Raw genomic sequence first — 16284 nt, 5'->3', positions numbered from 1 at the left:
AGAAAAAGGACATGGCTTTTCTTAGGTACATAACAGCCTCAAACTGGCACACCTCATTTTCAATATTTTTATATTAGAAAGATTTTCATTGTTCATCCTATCATACTTCTCTACCACAAAAGCTATAAAGATTGAAATTAATTTTTAACAGTTCTAAGCCATAAAAATTATTTTTAATTATAGTGATTGCATACATATACATATATGTATGTTATAATTATAATTATATATATATATCACTATAAATAAATATAGATAACAAATATCAGAACTACAGGGAAAGATGGTAGAGTAGGGAGCTCCAGAACTCAGCCCTCCCACCAAAACATCTATTAAACAGTCAGGAATTATCTGAAACAACTTTATTGAATCCTTAGAGGCCAAAAGAACACTCTTCAGCATCCAGGGAGGAGTAGAAGGAAGAAGGTGATAAATTATGGTAAATAAATGTAAATTACCTTTTTTATGCAGTGGTTGCTAGTTCCCATATCCCACTTTCACAGCATGCTACTGTGAGTCCAGTCCCTGGCTAGCTGCTGGTGACAGAAAGAGATATAAAAATCCTCTTCTCCGGGAACAGAAGTGGGTATGGCTGATCACTGATAATGGCTTTTGATTAACAAATTGGGGTCAGTGGTTCTTGGTTCTGAGGACAGATATTGTTTCAACTCCACCAGGACAGGGGTGGAAGCAGTGATTTAAAGTTGTAGCACCTCCCCAGGGCTGCAGGTTACAGTTTGCTGAAGGGCTACATTTGCTGGGCAGACTAGGAAACTCAGTTTCACTGAACTATCAGGGACACTTTTGGACCCCTTCTTGATCCCTTCCTCAGGGAAATGTGGAGCTGATCTGTGACTCTTCCTGGTACCCTGGCTTCTGTTTGGCTGGAAAAGATTGATTTGCAAAATTTATCCCCAAATGACATGCCTCACAGACATCCCCTTCAGGGAAAAGCAGCCCCAGACAAGGAAAAGAGTGTAAAAAAACTGTAGCAGTCTGGATTAAAAGTTGACTGGTGGAACTGCAAGTGTAGTTCAGTGATAGAATTCTCACCTGCCATGTGGGAGACATGGGTTCAATTCCCAGCCCATGCACTTCTCCCCTGTCAAGTATTCCAGCATCTAGAAAGCTAGAACCACTCCCCTCCCTCCCCCCCCAAAAAAACATTCAACAAATGGTGCTGCAATAATGGGATAGTCACATGGAAAAAGAATGAAATGTGACCCTCATCATGCAGCATGCAACAAAAAGAAAAAAGCCTACTGGCATCAAATACATGGGAAAGAGAGGTATGTCTCCTGGGAAAGAGAGGGGACAACCAAACTCCTGTAAACAGGGGAATTCCAAAGCAACTAACATGCAAAATCCCAGGATAAGACAGAGACCCAGAAAAACTGTGAAAAGTCTACACAATGCACTCACTTTGAGCAAACCTTCCTGATTGGAAAGTGAAGCTCAAGAAAACCTCTTTCTCCTTACCACCAGGAAACAGACATCCTAGGGAGTAAATCTCATAGTTAAGATTTTTAAATGTTAAAATGTACAGTGTGAAAAAAGGAGTACAAGACAAAGAAATAGGAAATGCTGGTCCATCCAAAGGAAAAGGATAAAAATACAGAGCATACCAACAAAGAAGACAAGAATGTGAACAGACTGAGAAAGCCTTGAAACAAAATCTTAATAATGCTCAAGGATATGAAGGAAAGTACAGAGAAGGAACTGAAGCATATCAGGAAAAGAAAGAATGAAAAATATGAGAGTTTAAGTAATGAGATAGAAATTTTAAAAAGGAACCCAGGAGAACTACTAGAGTTGAATAAAACAATAACTAAATGAAAAATCTTATGAGGGTTTCAAGTGCAGATTGGTGATAGGGGAAGAAAGAATCAGGGAACTAGAAAACAAGACACTTGAAATAAGTCAGGCTGAGAAAATGAAAGAAGAAAGAAATACTAAAAGTGAAAATAGCCTAGGGCAGCTATGGACACCATCAAGTGCACCAATATGTGCATAATGGAACCTCAGAAGGAGAAGAAAGAAGAGAAAGTTGTAGAAGAAATTGTCAAATAAATGATGGGAAAGAACTTCCCAAACATAGCAAAAGATGTGAACATGCATATCCAAGAAGCTCAGAGAACATCAAACAGAATGACCATTAAGACATATATACCTTATCATACATGAATTACACTATCAGATGCAAAGGAGAAGGAGAGATTTCTGAAAGCTGCAAGAGAAAATGATGTGTTATATACAAAGTAATTCCAATAAGATTGAATCTTATTTTCATTTCAGAAACCATAAAAGCAAGTAGGTTGAAGTACTTAGGGAGGTGAAGGAAATCAACTGCCAGACAAGAATTTTATATCTGGTGAGAATCTCTCAAAAATGAGGGTAACAAGTGGAAAATTCTTGATATTTTCACTAGCAGTGGGTACAACCAAAGCAATAGGATGAGCCCCCAATCTTGGGGTTTGTTCATATGAAACATAACCCCACAAAGGATAGGTCAAACCTACTTAAAAATAGGCTTACGAGTGGCCTCTCTCAAAAACCAACATAACAAGCAAACTCAACACCCTCCCCCTCTCTATGTGGGACTTGACTCCCAAGGGTGTGGACCTTCCTGGCAACATGGGACAGAAGTCCTAGAATGAGCTGGGACCACAGCATCAAGGGATTGAGAAAATCTCGAACAAAAGGGGGAAGAGCAAAATGAGACAAAATAAAGTGTCAATGGCTGAGAGGTTACAAACAGAGTCGAGAGGTTATCCTAGAGCTTATTCTTATGCATTAAATAGATATCACTTTGTTAGTCAAGATGTAATGGAAAGGCTGGAGGGAACTGCCTGAAAATGTAGAGCTGTGTTCCAGTAGCCATGTTTCTTGAAGATGATTGTATAATGATATAGCTTTCACAGTGTGACTGTGTGATTGTGAAAACCTTGCGTCTGTCTGGTGCACCTTTTGTCTACTGTATCAACAAATTAGTAAAACATATGGAATAAAAATAAATAATAGGGGGAACAAATTGTTAAAATAAATTTAGTAGATTGAAATGCTAGTGACCAATGAAAGGGAAGGGTAAGAGGTATGGTATGTATGAATATTTTTCTGTTGTCTTTTTATTTCCTTTTCTGAATTGATACAAATGTTCTAAGAAATGATCATGATGATGAATATACAACTATGTAATGATATTGTGAATTACTAATTATATGTATAGAACAGAATAATCATATGTTAAGAATGTTTGTGTTTGTTGTTATAGTTTTTAAAAATTAAAAAATTAATTTAAAAAATAAAAAAATGAAGGTAAATTCCAGCCAACTCTAAAGAACATCCAGGGCAATATATAAGATTCCACAAGGGTTCCATGCACTAAAGTTAACTTTCCAGAAACCTACAACATTCAGATGGGTCCCAGGTCCAGATAAGTCCTGAAACCTAGAGGGCCCAGCCTCCCCAGAATGTCAGATAGCTCCATCTCCCTAGTGAAGGCCCTAACAATATGAAAAAGTTAGAATGACCATAGCCCAAACACCCTTAAAGAGAGAGATAGAAAGATCAAAGGTGATGGTGGAGTTATACAGTGAAGATAGGATTTAACAAATGAATATGAATGTTGAATCATTGAATTGATATTTCTTTTAGTCTCCAGTATCTTAGATCAGCTAGAAGTAAAAACTTAAAATCATGGAATTGTAATCCATCTCAAACTCTGGAATATGTTCTGCATCTAATTGTGCTGTGCTTTGAAATTTGTTCTTTTTTTTGTATATATGTTACTTTTCACAAAAAAGAAGGAAAAAAGTCTATTGTGATAATAAAAACAATTTAAGCCTTCTAGCCTTCTATATTCTGGAGCAGCTAGAAGGAAAAATGAGAGAGGATGGTATGGCAGCCCATTGCAAATTCTGGAATCTCTCCCATAACTACTTGTTGAAGAGTGTTTTGACAACTTTTCCTTTTTTATTTCCTTGCTTTGTATATATATTATATTATACAATAAAAAAAATTTAAGGATGGTGTGATGGTGGTTCAGTGACAGAATTCTCATCTGCCATGCCAGAGACCAGGTTCAATCCCCAATTTCTGCCCATGTAAAAAAAAAATTTTTTTAATGATGGTAAGATTAATGCATCCTCAGATAAACAAAAGATGAGGGAGTTCATCCACTAGACCACACCTACAATCATAGCTAAAACTGAAAGGAAAGGCCCCTAGACAGTGGTTCAACTCAGCATTAAAAAATAAAGACATGTAAAGGTAACCATTTCGGTAATTTAAAATGCCTGTATTATTGTATTGTATTGTTTGGTACGTAACTCCTCTTCTTACTTCCTACATCTTTTAAAATGAAAATGCATAAAAGTGATGATAAGACTTCCAGGAAGACGGCCTTATAGAGTAGCTCGAGATTAGCCCTGTTGCATGGAGAAGTTAGAGAAGAGACAGGATGGCAACTGAGATAGCAACTTGGGAGTGTGGCTAACCTGGGAGAGCTTTCTGTACCACATAGGGAGCCCTAGTTGCAGACACCGAGGAACTGGAGGCAGAAAGCTGGAGCCTGGTGCAGAGGCGGGAAGCCTGAGGGAGTGCATGGATGGAAGCCAGACACCAGGAAGTAAGCCAGGCCACATTCTTTGGGTGCACTACCCTCAGCAGTCCAGCCCTGTAACTGGTGACTTCACAACCCACACACCTGAATTCCGTTACTTGCTCCCATTCCCTATGCTCCAGGCACCCTCACCCCACCAGCCCCCAGTACACATACCCGTCCCCCCACCCCAAGTGTAGTCCAACCCACCTTCTCCTGCACACTTCCCCAGCACTACCTCCCTCACCCTGCTCTCTGCAGGCAATTACCGGTGCACAAAGACTGCAGGCACTAACCTCCATACTCAGGCTAACCCTGGACCCCCTGTCCATAGTGTCGCACAACCTCACCCCACCTTCCCTGAGCTCTGTGCATCAGTTTACATCACTTCTAGGGCCACACATGTGCACTGCCCCCCAATCACATCACTCAGCTCTGGGAACTGCACTTTACAGCAGCCCTAGAACTGTACATGCATGTGGCCCTCAGCTACACTTTCCAGCTCTGAGAAAGTGCTGACCTGTGCAGCTGGGTCACATCTGCCCCCAATCCACAAAGGTATAATGCCGACCTGCTACCAAAGCTCTACACATGCACACAAAGGGCCCCATGCCTTAGCCCAGTGCACAAAGGTGATATGCCCCCCCAGATCAGTGCACCCACACAGCTACATTCTCCCTGACTGCTGGGTGTCCACGTTCACAACCATCAGCATAACATCCCTGATCTGTGCCTATACTTGCCCTGAAACAAATCACTGCACTGACTGCCCTGCTCAGTACCGTACTGCCTGCTGTACAGACATTCTGAAAACACAAGGCCTTAGACTAATGAAAGAAATCAACTCCCAAAGTGCATCAATCAAGATATTTACATGCCATGAAGACAGCAGAAGATCATCAAACATATCACAATGCAGACAGATATAGCCCTGCCTAGTGATCAAATTAAAACACCAGAGGAGACACAGATGTTGGAACAACAAATCAAAGATGTTCATACAAATTTACTTAATAAAATAAGTGGTATAGCAACTGACATAAAGGAGATCAAGAAGACAGTAGAAAAGCATAAAGAGGAATTTGAAAGAACAAATAAAAAATAGCAGATATCACAGAGATTAAAGACTCTGTTGACCAAATAAAAAAGGTACTAGAGGCACACAACACCAGATTTGAAGAGACAGAAGAAAGAATAAAAGAACAGGATAACTGACTTCAAAGACTCAAGGTAGCAAATGGCAAAAAAAAAAGATGGAAAAATATAAATTGTATCTCAGGGAAATGATAGACAAAACAAAGCACACAAATATAACAATCATTAGTTTCCCAGAAGGAGAAGAAAGGACTAAAGGGATAGGAAGATTAGTTGAGAATATAATAAGAGAAAACTTCCCAACCCTCATAAAGGACATAAATATGCAACTCAGTGAAGCCTAATGTACTCCAAACAGAATAAATCCAAATAAGCCTTCCCCAAGACACATACTAAACAGTCTGTCAAATGTTGAAGAGAAGCAGAAAACCCTGAAAGCAGCAAGAGAAAAACAATCTACCAAATATAAGGGAAACCAAAAAAGACTGAGTTCAGACTATGCAACTAACACAATGGAGGAGAGAGGGCAGTGGTATGATACATTCAAGATCCTGAAAGAGAAGGATTTCCAGCCAAGAATTCTCTACCCAAACAAATTGTCCTTCAAAAGTGAGGGAGAGATTAAAATTTTCACAGACAAACTGTGAAATTTGTTCTGTTAGACAAACAAGTCCTAACAGAATTTGTCAACAAGAGACTGGTCTTACAAGAGATACTAAAAGGAGCCCTGCCAGTTGAAAAAAAAAAGACAGGAAAGGGAGGTCTGGAGGATGGCACAAAATTGAAGAGTACCATGAAGGGTAATTTAAAGAATACAAAGAGAAAGATGAAAAAGAATACATAGAGCCAACAAATAAAATTAAAAAGATAAGATGGTGGATTCAAGAAACACCTTTTCAGTAATAACTTTGAATGTTAATAGACTAAATTTACAATTAAAAGATACAGATTGGCAGAATGGACTAAGAAACATAATAAAGCTATACGCTGCTTACAAGAGACTCATCTTAGACACAAGACTACAAATAGATTGAAAGTGAAAAAATGGGGAAAGATTTTCCACACAAATTGTAACCAAAAGAAAGCAGGAGTAGTTAAACTAATAGACAAAATAGATTTTAAATGTAAAGACATCATAAGAGACAAAGGATACTATATACTAATTAAAGGGTCAATTCACCAAGAAAATAAAACAATCATAAATGTTTATACTCTCAATCAAGGAGCTCCAAAGTACATGAGACAAACATCAACAAAACTGAAGGGAGTGATAGCTGTTTCATCAATAATAGTAGAAGACTTCAATACAATGCTCTCCTCTATACATAGAACAACCAGACAGAAGATCAATAAGGAAATAGAGAAGTTAAATATCTTGATTTAATGAATTAGATGTAACAAACATATACGAGTCATTGCATGCCAAAACACAAGGATATATATTCTTCTCTAGTGCTCATGAAACATTCTCCAGGATAGATCACATGCTGGGGCACAAAACAGGTTTTTATAAATTTAAAAACATTGAAATTATGCAAAGCACTTTCTCTGATCACAATGGAATGAAGCTGGATCTCAATAAAAACCAAAGAATGAGAACATTTGCAAATATATGGAGATTAAATAACACATTCTTAAACAACCAGTGGGTCAAAGAAGAAATTGCTAGAGAAATCAGTAGCTATCTGGAGATGAATAAAAATGAGAATACAACTTGTCAGAACTTATAGGATACAGCAAAGGTTGTGCTGAGAGGGAAATGTATTGCCCTATGTGCCTATAGTAAAAAACAGGAAGGAGAAAAAGTCGAGAACTTAACAGCACACCAGGAGGAACTTGAAAAGGAATAGCAAACTAACCCCAAAGCAAATAGAAGAAGAGAAATAACAAAGATTGAAGCAGAGATAAATGAATAGGAGAACAAAAGAATGAAAGAAAATCAAAAGGTGTTTCTTTGAGAAATCAATAAAATTAATGGGCCAGTAGCAAGACTGAAAAGAAAACAAGAGAGAAGATGCAAATAACCAAAATCAAAAAAGAGAAGGTGTGCATAACCACAGATGATGAAGAAATAAAAGAAATCATAAGAGGATACTATGAATAACTATATGCCAACAAACTAGACAACTTAGAAGAAATGAACAAATTCCTGGAGACAAACGAATCAGTTACACTCCACCTAATTCATTTTATGAAGCTAATATATTTTTTAAATTAATAAACAGGGTAAAGATACCATAAGAAAGTAAAACTAACACCCAATCTCCCTAATGAACATAGATGCAAAAATTCTCAATAAAATATTAGCAAATCAGATTAAAAGAATTATACACCATGACTAAATGGGGTTTATATCAGGAATGCAAGGATGCTTCAATGCAAGAAAATCAATTAATGTAATATAGCACACTGACAAATTAGAAGGGAAAAATCACATTATCATCTCGATTGATGCTGAATAGCATCTGAAAAAATTCAGCATCCTTTTCTGATAAAAACACATCAAAAGATAGGAACCAAAGGTAACTACTTCAATATGATAAAAGGAATATACGAAAAACTGAAAGCCAGCATTGTACTCAATGGAGAAACACTGAAAGCCTTCCCCCTAAGATCAGGTACAAGACAAAGATGCCCACTGTCACCACCATTATTCAATATTGTTCTAGAAGTTCTAGCTAGAGGAATTAGGCAAGACAAAGAAATAAAAGGCTCCAAATCAGAAAGAAAGAAGTAAAACTCTTTTTATCTGCAGATGACATGATACTATACTTGGAAGATCCTGAGAAAATCTTCAACAAAGTTATTTGAACTAATAAACAAATTCAGCAAGGTGGCAAGATATAAAATTAATGTGCAAAAATCAGTAGCATTTCAGTACACAAGCAATGACCTAGCTAAGGGGTCAGTTGAGGAAAAAGTTCTATTCAAAATAACCAAAAGAATAAAATAGTTAGGAATGAAATTAACTAGAGACATGAAGGACTTGTACACAGAAAACTACATAACATTGCTAAAAGTAATCAAAGGAGATCTAAATAGGTGGAAAGACATTCCCTGATCATGGATAAGAAGGATAAATATAGTTATGATGTCAAGTTTCCCCAAATTGATCTACAAATTCAACACAGTACCAATCAAAATTCCAAGAACCTACTCTCTGAAGACTTATAAAAGCTAACTACCAAATTCATCTGGAAGGGAAAGAGGCCCCAAATAGCTAAAAGCATCCTAAGAAAGAAGAAAGATGTGGGAGGATTAACACTCCCTCACTTTAAACCTACTATGAAGCCAGAGTGGAAGAAACAGCATAGTACTGGCACAAAGACAGAAGCACTACCAATCGAATCGAATCAAAAGTGCAGGATTAAACCACCCAATCTATGGTCAACTGATTTTTGACAAGGCCCCAAAATCCTCTGAACTGGGACAAAATAGTCTTTTCAATAATGGGGCATGAAAGAACTGTATATCAATAGCCAAGAGTATGAAAGTGGACCCCTATCTTACACCCTACACAAAAATTAACTCAAAGTGGATCAAACACCTAAATATAAGAACTAGCACCATAAAGCTTCTAAAAGTAAATATAGGGAGACATCTTCAAGACCTAGTAATAGGAGATAGCTTCCTAAACTTTATACCCAAAGCACAAGTAACAAAAGAAAAAGTAGGTAAATGGGAACTCCTCAAAATCAAATGCTTCTGCACTTCATAAGACTTTGTCAAAAAGGTGAAGAGGCAACCAACTCAATGGGAGAAAATATTTGGAATTCACATATCAGACAACGGTTTGATTTCCTGTATATACAAAGAAATCATACTGCTCAACAGCAAAAGAACAAACAACCCAATTATAAAATGGGCTAAAGATATGAGTAAGCATTTTTCTGAAGAGCAAATACAGATGGCTCAAAAACACATGAAGAGATGCTCGTTTCCATTGGCTATAAGGGATACCACTTCACACCTATAAGAATATCTGTTATTGAACAAACAGGAAATTATAAACATTGGCGAGGATGTGGCGAAACTGGAACACTAATGCACTGCTGGTGGGAATGTATAATGGTGCAGCCACTATGGAAGAGAGTTTGGCGGTTTCTTAGGAAAATAAATATCGAGTTGTCCTATGACCCAGCAATAGCACTAGTTGGTATATACCCAGAAAAGCTGAAAGCAATGACATAAACAGACGTTTGCACTCCTATGTTCATAGCAGCATTATTCACAATTGCCAAAAAATGGAAACAAACCGAATGTCCGTCAACAGACAATTGGATCAACAAAATATGGTACATACATACAATGGAATATTATGCAGCAGTAAAATGAAATGACATCCTGAAGCATATGACAAGATAGATGAGCCTTGGATACATAATGCTGAGTGAAATTAACTAGACACAAAAGGATAGATACTGAATGATTCCACATTTATGACCAGCATAAAGGTATAATCAGAGGTTTATAATACAGAATATAGGTCTTAGAGATACATAGAAACTAGACATGGGTGAACCGCTAGCTAATGAAGTTGAACCCCAATGTAAGGGAATAGATAGAAGCAAAGGTGATTCTCTAGTGGGTCTAGAAGTAATATTGCCCTATTGAAGATGAACAAGATTGAAAGGGGTTTTATAAACTTATGTGTCCCACTGATTAACACTAAAAATATGAATGAATTCTCTTAAGAATTACTTCAAAGATATGATTCTTCTATAAAGAGTGTTTAAGTCCAGGATACAGGGGGAAATCTGCAGTTGCATGCTATGAGCTATGTTCAGAAGGAAACCATCAGCACTACCACAGCAACAGCAGAGGTAAATAATGGGCTGAGGGACAAGGGTTAAGAGGAGCTTTAGATTTCTTATTTGGCAAGGGTGTGTTTATTGGTTTTCTTTCTCTTGGGAACAATGAAATTATCTAAAATTGAGAATGATGATGGACTGTGCACCCTATACATGGTGCCTGATGAATGCAGGTGGTTGAAGGATGCACTGATGGAGAAGTAGAGTGGCAGATGATAGTGTATAATTATGAATGAAGGTTGTGCTGCTACAAAAAGGAACAAAGTTCTGAGGCATGCAATGATATGAATGAACATGTGGGACATTTGGTGAGACAAAATAAGCCAGAAACAAAAGAACAAGAATGGTATGGTCACCATTAGAAAATGCTTATAAGAAAACATGGGCTAGATTGTAAGCTTTTCAAGCAGACACATTAAGTCCAGAGTGGTGATAATTATTTCTAGATTTTGAGAGGCTGTTTTATATATATAACCAGATATTTAGAAATAAGAATGAAGGTGAACAGGTTGGGGTTAAAGTAAGTCAGAACATAGGGGTAAGGAATATGGTGTCTGTATTTTAGAACCACACATACTCTTTGAGACCAATGGAAGAAAGATTTATTTGGTCTGGAACTGAAATTTTCTGTAGTGCATGATCTAATTCACCTTATCTGTATAGCTCATTTGAACAATTGAAACACAGAGCCCAGAATAAGAAATAGGTCCTCTAATCCTGTACAGAATATTGTAGTACCTGGATACATCCTAGAGTATATTAAGTAGATAATCAAAAAGTATTGGCAAAGGAACTATTAAACTTTAACATCATGGAATCCACTGATACTGTGTCAACTTTTAGGGACACCTGAATCAACAGGCCATGTCATTGATCATGAGGCTTCCTTTTGTGAAGCTTATGTAGGTAGCAGAGAAGTTTAGCCTACCTATAGGCATATCGAAGAGTTACTTTTGGAGGGCCTCTTTTGTTGCTCAGATATGGCCTCAGTCTCTCTATGCCCAACTCTGCAAGTGAAATCATTGCCCTCCTCCCTATGTGGGACATGACATCCAGGGGTGAAAGTCTCCCTGGCAATGTGGGTGATGATTCCCAGGAATGAGTCCAGACCTGACACCATGGGATCAACAATTCCACCCAGACCAAAAGGGGGAGAAGAAGTGTAACTAATAAAGTATCAGTGGCAGAGAGATTTCAAATAGAGTCAAGAGGCTACTCTGGAGGTTGGTCTTAGGCAAGCTTCAGTTAGACCTTGTTACCTGTCATAACCTGTCAACCCCCAACCATGACCATTCCAGCCAATTCTAAAGAACACCTAGGGTAATATATAAGATTCCACAAGGGTTTCATGCACTAGAGTAACTTTCCAGAAACCTACATCCTCCGGATGGGTCCCTGATCCAGATAAGTCATGAAACCTAGCCCAGTCCCTCCAGAATATCAGATAGTTCCATCTCCCTATCCCATATTAGTGACAGACCCTTCCAATATCAAAAATTTAGAATTGCCATAACCCAAACACCCCTAAAGAGAGGGATAGAAAGATCAAAGGTGATGGTGGAATTACACAGAGAAGATAGGATTTACAAATGTATATGAATGCTGAATCATTAAATTGATATCCCTTTTAGTCTCCAGTACTTTAAGCAGCTAGAAGTGAAAACCTAAAATTGTGGAATTGTAACCAATGTCAAACTCTGAAGGATGTTCTACAACTAATTGTGGTGCTATGCTTTGAAATTTATAGAGTTTTTGTATATATGTTATTTTTCACACAAAAAGAATGCAAAAAAATCAATTGTGATGCTAAATAGTATTTAAGTCCTCTACCCTCTTCTATTCTGGAGCAGCTCAAAGGAAAAATATGAGATGATCATATGGTAGCCCATGACAAACTCTTGGATCTGTCCTTTAACTACTTGTTGAAGAGTGCTTTGAAAACTGTTGCTTTTTTATTTCTTTGCTTTGTATATAGGTTATATTATGCAATAAAAAAGTTAAAAATAAAATAATAATGATAAATCTAGGCTTTTGGTTGTAGAATATACATAGATTAAGTGGTATATGCACCCGAAAAGATGGTGGGAGGTATAGGAAAATAAATGTGCATTCTACTGAACTTAGGTCAGTGGTTACCATGGGGTTAAAATTTAACATCCCAAATATATAATCACAAAGAAAATAGAAAAAAAAATCTAGATAGAAGTGAAAAGGCACTCAATATAACACAACACAAGAAAGCAAATAAGTATAAAATTAAGCTTTAGTGGTATGAGGGATAAAAAAGGAATAAGATATTCAGGTTTCTCTTCAGATTGTATAAATCTTTTGCCATTTGGTAAAGATTTCCATGGAAAGAAGCAATAATGAGCTACAGGACTAATTTTGATGTCTTGCTTTGGAAAGACCAAATATAAGCTGTCAGAAACTTAACTTACTAAGAAACAAACTTCTAAGCAATGAAAAAAAAGGAATAAGACTTACAAAGGGTAAATAGCAAATGGCAGGAAAAAGTCTGGTATTATCAGTAGTGCCTTTAAATGTAAATTGACTAATCTTTCTTGTCAAAAGATGGAGATTGGCAGAATATAGCTTATCTGCAGGAAGCTCACCTGAAAGTCAAAGATACAAGTAGAAGGAGGGTGAAATGACAGAAAAAATATATATACCCTACAAGTAGTAACAATAAGAGAGCTGGGGTAGCTATACTAACTGTTTTAGTTTGCTAAAGTGGCCAAAATGCAATATATCAGAAATGGACTGGCTTTAACAATGGAAATTAATAGCTTACAAGTTACAATTCTAAAGAGGTGAAAAGGTACAAATTATCCATTAACGGGAGGATATTTTCTCTGAAGAAAGGCTGCTTGCATCTGAGACACCCTTATCACATGGGAAAGCACATGGCTGCCATCTGCTGATCTTTCTCTCTCACGTTTCATTGCTTTAAGATTCTGAGGTAAAGCAATGAGGTTTTTTCAACTTCTCTGTGTCCTTCCTTACTTCTCTGAGGCTTTTCTCTCAGCTCTTATAGGTTTTTTTTTCTGTAAGTGCTCTCTGCTTTTTCCGTCCTTTATCCTCTCACAAAGGACTCCAGTAAAATAATTAAGACACTTTGAATGAAGTGAGTCTTCATTGCTCACATTATACTCAAATTGAATAAACCTAATCAAAATGTCCCACCCAGAATAGGCCTCCATGAATGGGAATGGATTAAAAGAACATGATGAGATAGGGCTGACATGACCTGCGGATGGGTCAGATGGGGCTGTAAAGAGAAAGGGAGGCCCTGGTTGCAAAAGCTGAGGAACTGAGAGGCAGAGAACCAGAGACTGTCTGGCTGGTGCAAACAGCATAACGCAGAAGCCCGGAGCCCTCAGGAGTGCATGGATGGAGAGACAGGGACGAAGAAGTAAATCAAGCTGCATTCCTTGAACATACTACCCTCATTGGTGCAACCCCTTGACACATAACTCACCCCACACCCCACACACCTCAACCCTGTCATCTGCCCCCTCCCCATGCTCCAAGTACCCCCACCCCACCAAACCTCCACTCGAGTACCCACCCCACACCCCCACCCCAAGCATCTGCATAATTTCCCCAGCCCAACCCACCTCTCCTGCAAAAGTGCAATCTCACCCCACCCTTCCTGAGCCTGACCGCCCCCTCCCTACATCCTGTAGGTGGTCGCCAGAATATAAAGGCTGTGGGCACTTACCTTTGTACTCAGGCTACACCAACTCCCAACCTATACAGTCATGCAATGACACTCTGTGCCCCCCTGATGTCTGTGCACATGAACATTAGCTTACAGCCCTCCCAGATCTGTGCTTGTACATGGTTCCCAGTCAAGCCCCCCAATGCTGAGTAAGCACTGACATGCGCAGCCAGGCCACATCCACCCCCAGTTCACGCAGACGCAACACTGACCTGCGATCTTGAGCTCTGTGCATGCACACAAAGAGCCCCACACCCCAGACTAGGGCACACCAGTGTCCTGTCCTTCACATTCATGCACTTGCACTGTCACACCCTTGCCACCACTGGGGGCCCACGCTCACAGGCACCAGCTAGCATCCCCAAACTGCACCTATACCTGTGCTGTAATGCATCACTGAACTGTTATGCACCCCCATGCCCCGCATCCTGCTCCACATCCATCCCACAAATACAAAGATTTAGACTACCGAAAGAAATCAACTTCCAATGTAAGTCAATCAAGATATTTACATACCATGAAGGCAGCAGTAGATCACTAAGCATGTCATGGTGCAGACAGATATAGTTCAGCTTAATGACCAATTTAAAACACCAGGAGAGACACAGACATTGGAACAACCAGTCAAAGATGTTCATATAATTCTACTAAATAAAATTAATGGGATGGCTAAAACATGAAGGAGATCAAGAAGACACTAGAAGAACATAAAGAGGAATTTGAAAGAATAACTAGAAAAATAGCAGATATCAGAGATTAAAGATGCTGTAGACCAAATGAAAAACTTACTAGAAACACACATCACCAGATTTGAAGAGGCAGAAGTAAAAATAAGTGAACTAGAGAACAGGACAACTGATTTCAAACACTCAAAACAGCAAATGGCAAAAAGGACGGAAAAACTTGAATTGGACCTCAGGGAAATGGTGGACAAAATAAAGCACATAAATATAAGAATCACTGGTGTCCCAGAAGGAGAAGAGAAGAGTAAAGGGCTGGGAAGATTAGTTGAGGATATAATGGGGGAAAACTTCCCAATCTTTATAAAGTACATAAATATGGAAGTCAAAGAAGCTCAATGAACTCCAAATAGAATAAATCCAAATAGGTCTTCCCCAAGACACATACTAATCATTCTGTCAAATGTTGAAGAGATGCAGAAAATCCTGAAAGTGGCAAGAAAAAAGCAGCCTGCTATATACAAAGGAAACCACATAAGACTGACTTCAGGATGCTCAACTGGCACCATGGAGGGGAAAAGGCAGTGGTATCATATATTTAAGATCCTGAAAGAGAAAATCTTCCAGCCAAGGATTCTGTACCCAGCCAAATTGTCCTTCAAAACTGAGGAAGAGATGAAATATTTGCAGACAAACAAATCCTGAAAGAATTTGTTCACAAGAGACCAGCCCTACAAAAAATACTAAAGGGAGTTCTACCAGCTGGAAAAAAAAGGAACATGACATTTTCTTGGGTACATAACAGCTCCAAACAAGTACACTAATATTGGATAAAATAGACCTTAAATCAAAAGCAGTTATGAGGGGGAAAGATGGTCATTATATACTAATAAAGGGTACAATTCAACAGGAAGATGTAACAATTATAAATATATATGCACCTAATAGCAGAGTGCCAAAATATATGATGCAAATACTGACAGATTTTAAGGGAGAAATTGACAGTTCTACATTAATAGTAGGGAAATTTAATACATCATTTTCAATAATGGATAGAACATCCAGTCAGAATATCAATAAGTAGTACACTAAACTAACTAGACCCAACAGATACATAGAGAACACTGCACCCAATGAAAACAGAATGTGCATTCTTCTCAATTGTGCATGGGTCATACTCCAAGAAAGACCATATGTTGGTTCACAAAACAAGTCTCAATAGTTTCAAAAATATCAAAATCTTACTATATATATATATCTGACCTCAACTGAATGAAGCTAGAAATCAATAACAAAGGGTGAAATGGAAAATTAATAAATCTGTGAATATTAAATAGCATATTCTTAAGCAACCAATGGGCTAAGGAGGAAATCAGA

At 38.1% G+C, this 16284-nt stretch overlaps 1 non-coding gene across 1 annotated transcript; it reads left to right on the top strand.

Moving 5' to 3' along the window:
* The first annotated feature begins 12800 nt into the window (after positions 1-12800).
* Positions 12801-12914, top strand: LOC143672413 (U5 spliceosomal RNA). Its single transcript, XR_013169861.1, has one exon. It is a non-coding gene; the product is annotated as a U5 spliceosomal RNA (small nuclear RNA).
* The last annotated feature ends 3370 nt before the right edge of the window (positions 12915-16284 follow it).

Source organism: Tamandua tetradactyla, chromosome X (assembly GCF_023851605.1).
Source record: "Tamandua tetradactyla isolate mTamTet1 chromosome X, mTamTet1.pri, whole genome shotgun sequence".
Classification (NCBI taxonomy): Eukaryota; Metazoa; Chordata; class Mammalia; order Pilosa; family Myrmecophagidae; genus Tamandua; species Tamandua tetradactyla.
Note: the sequence above shows the minus strand (reverse complement) of the source record. Positions and strands in the feature narration are given on the sequence as shown.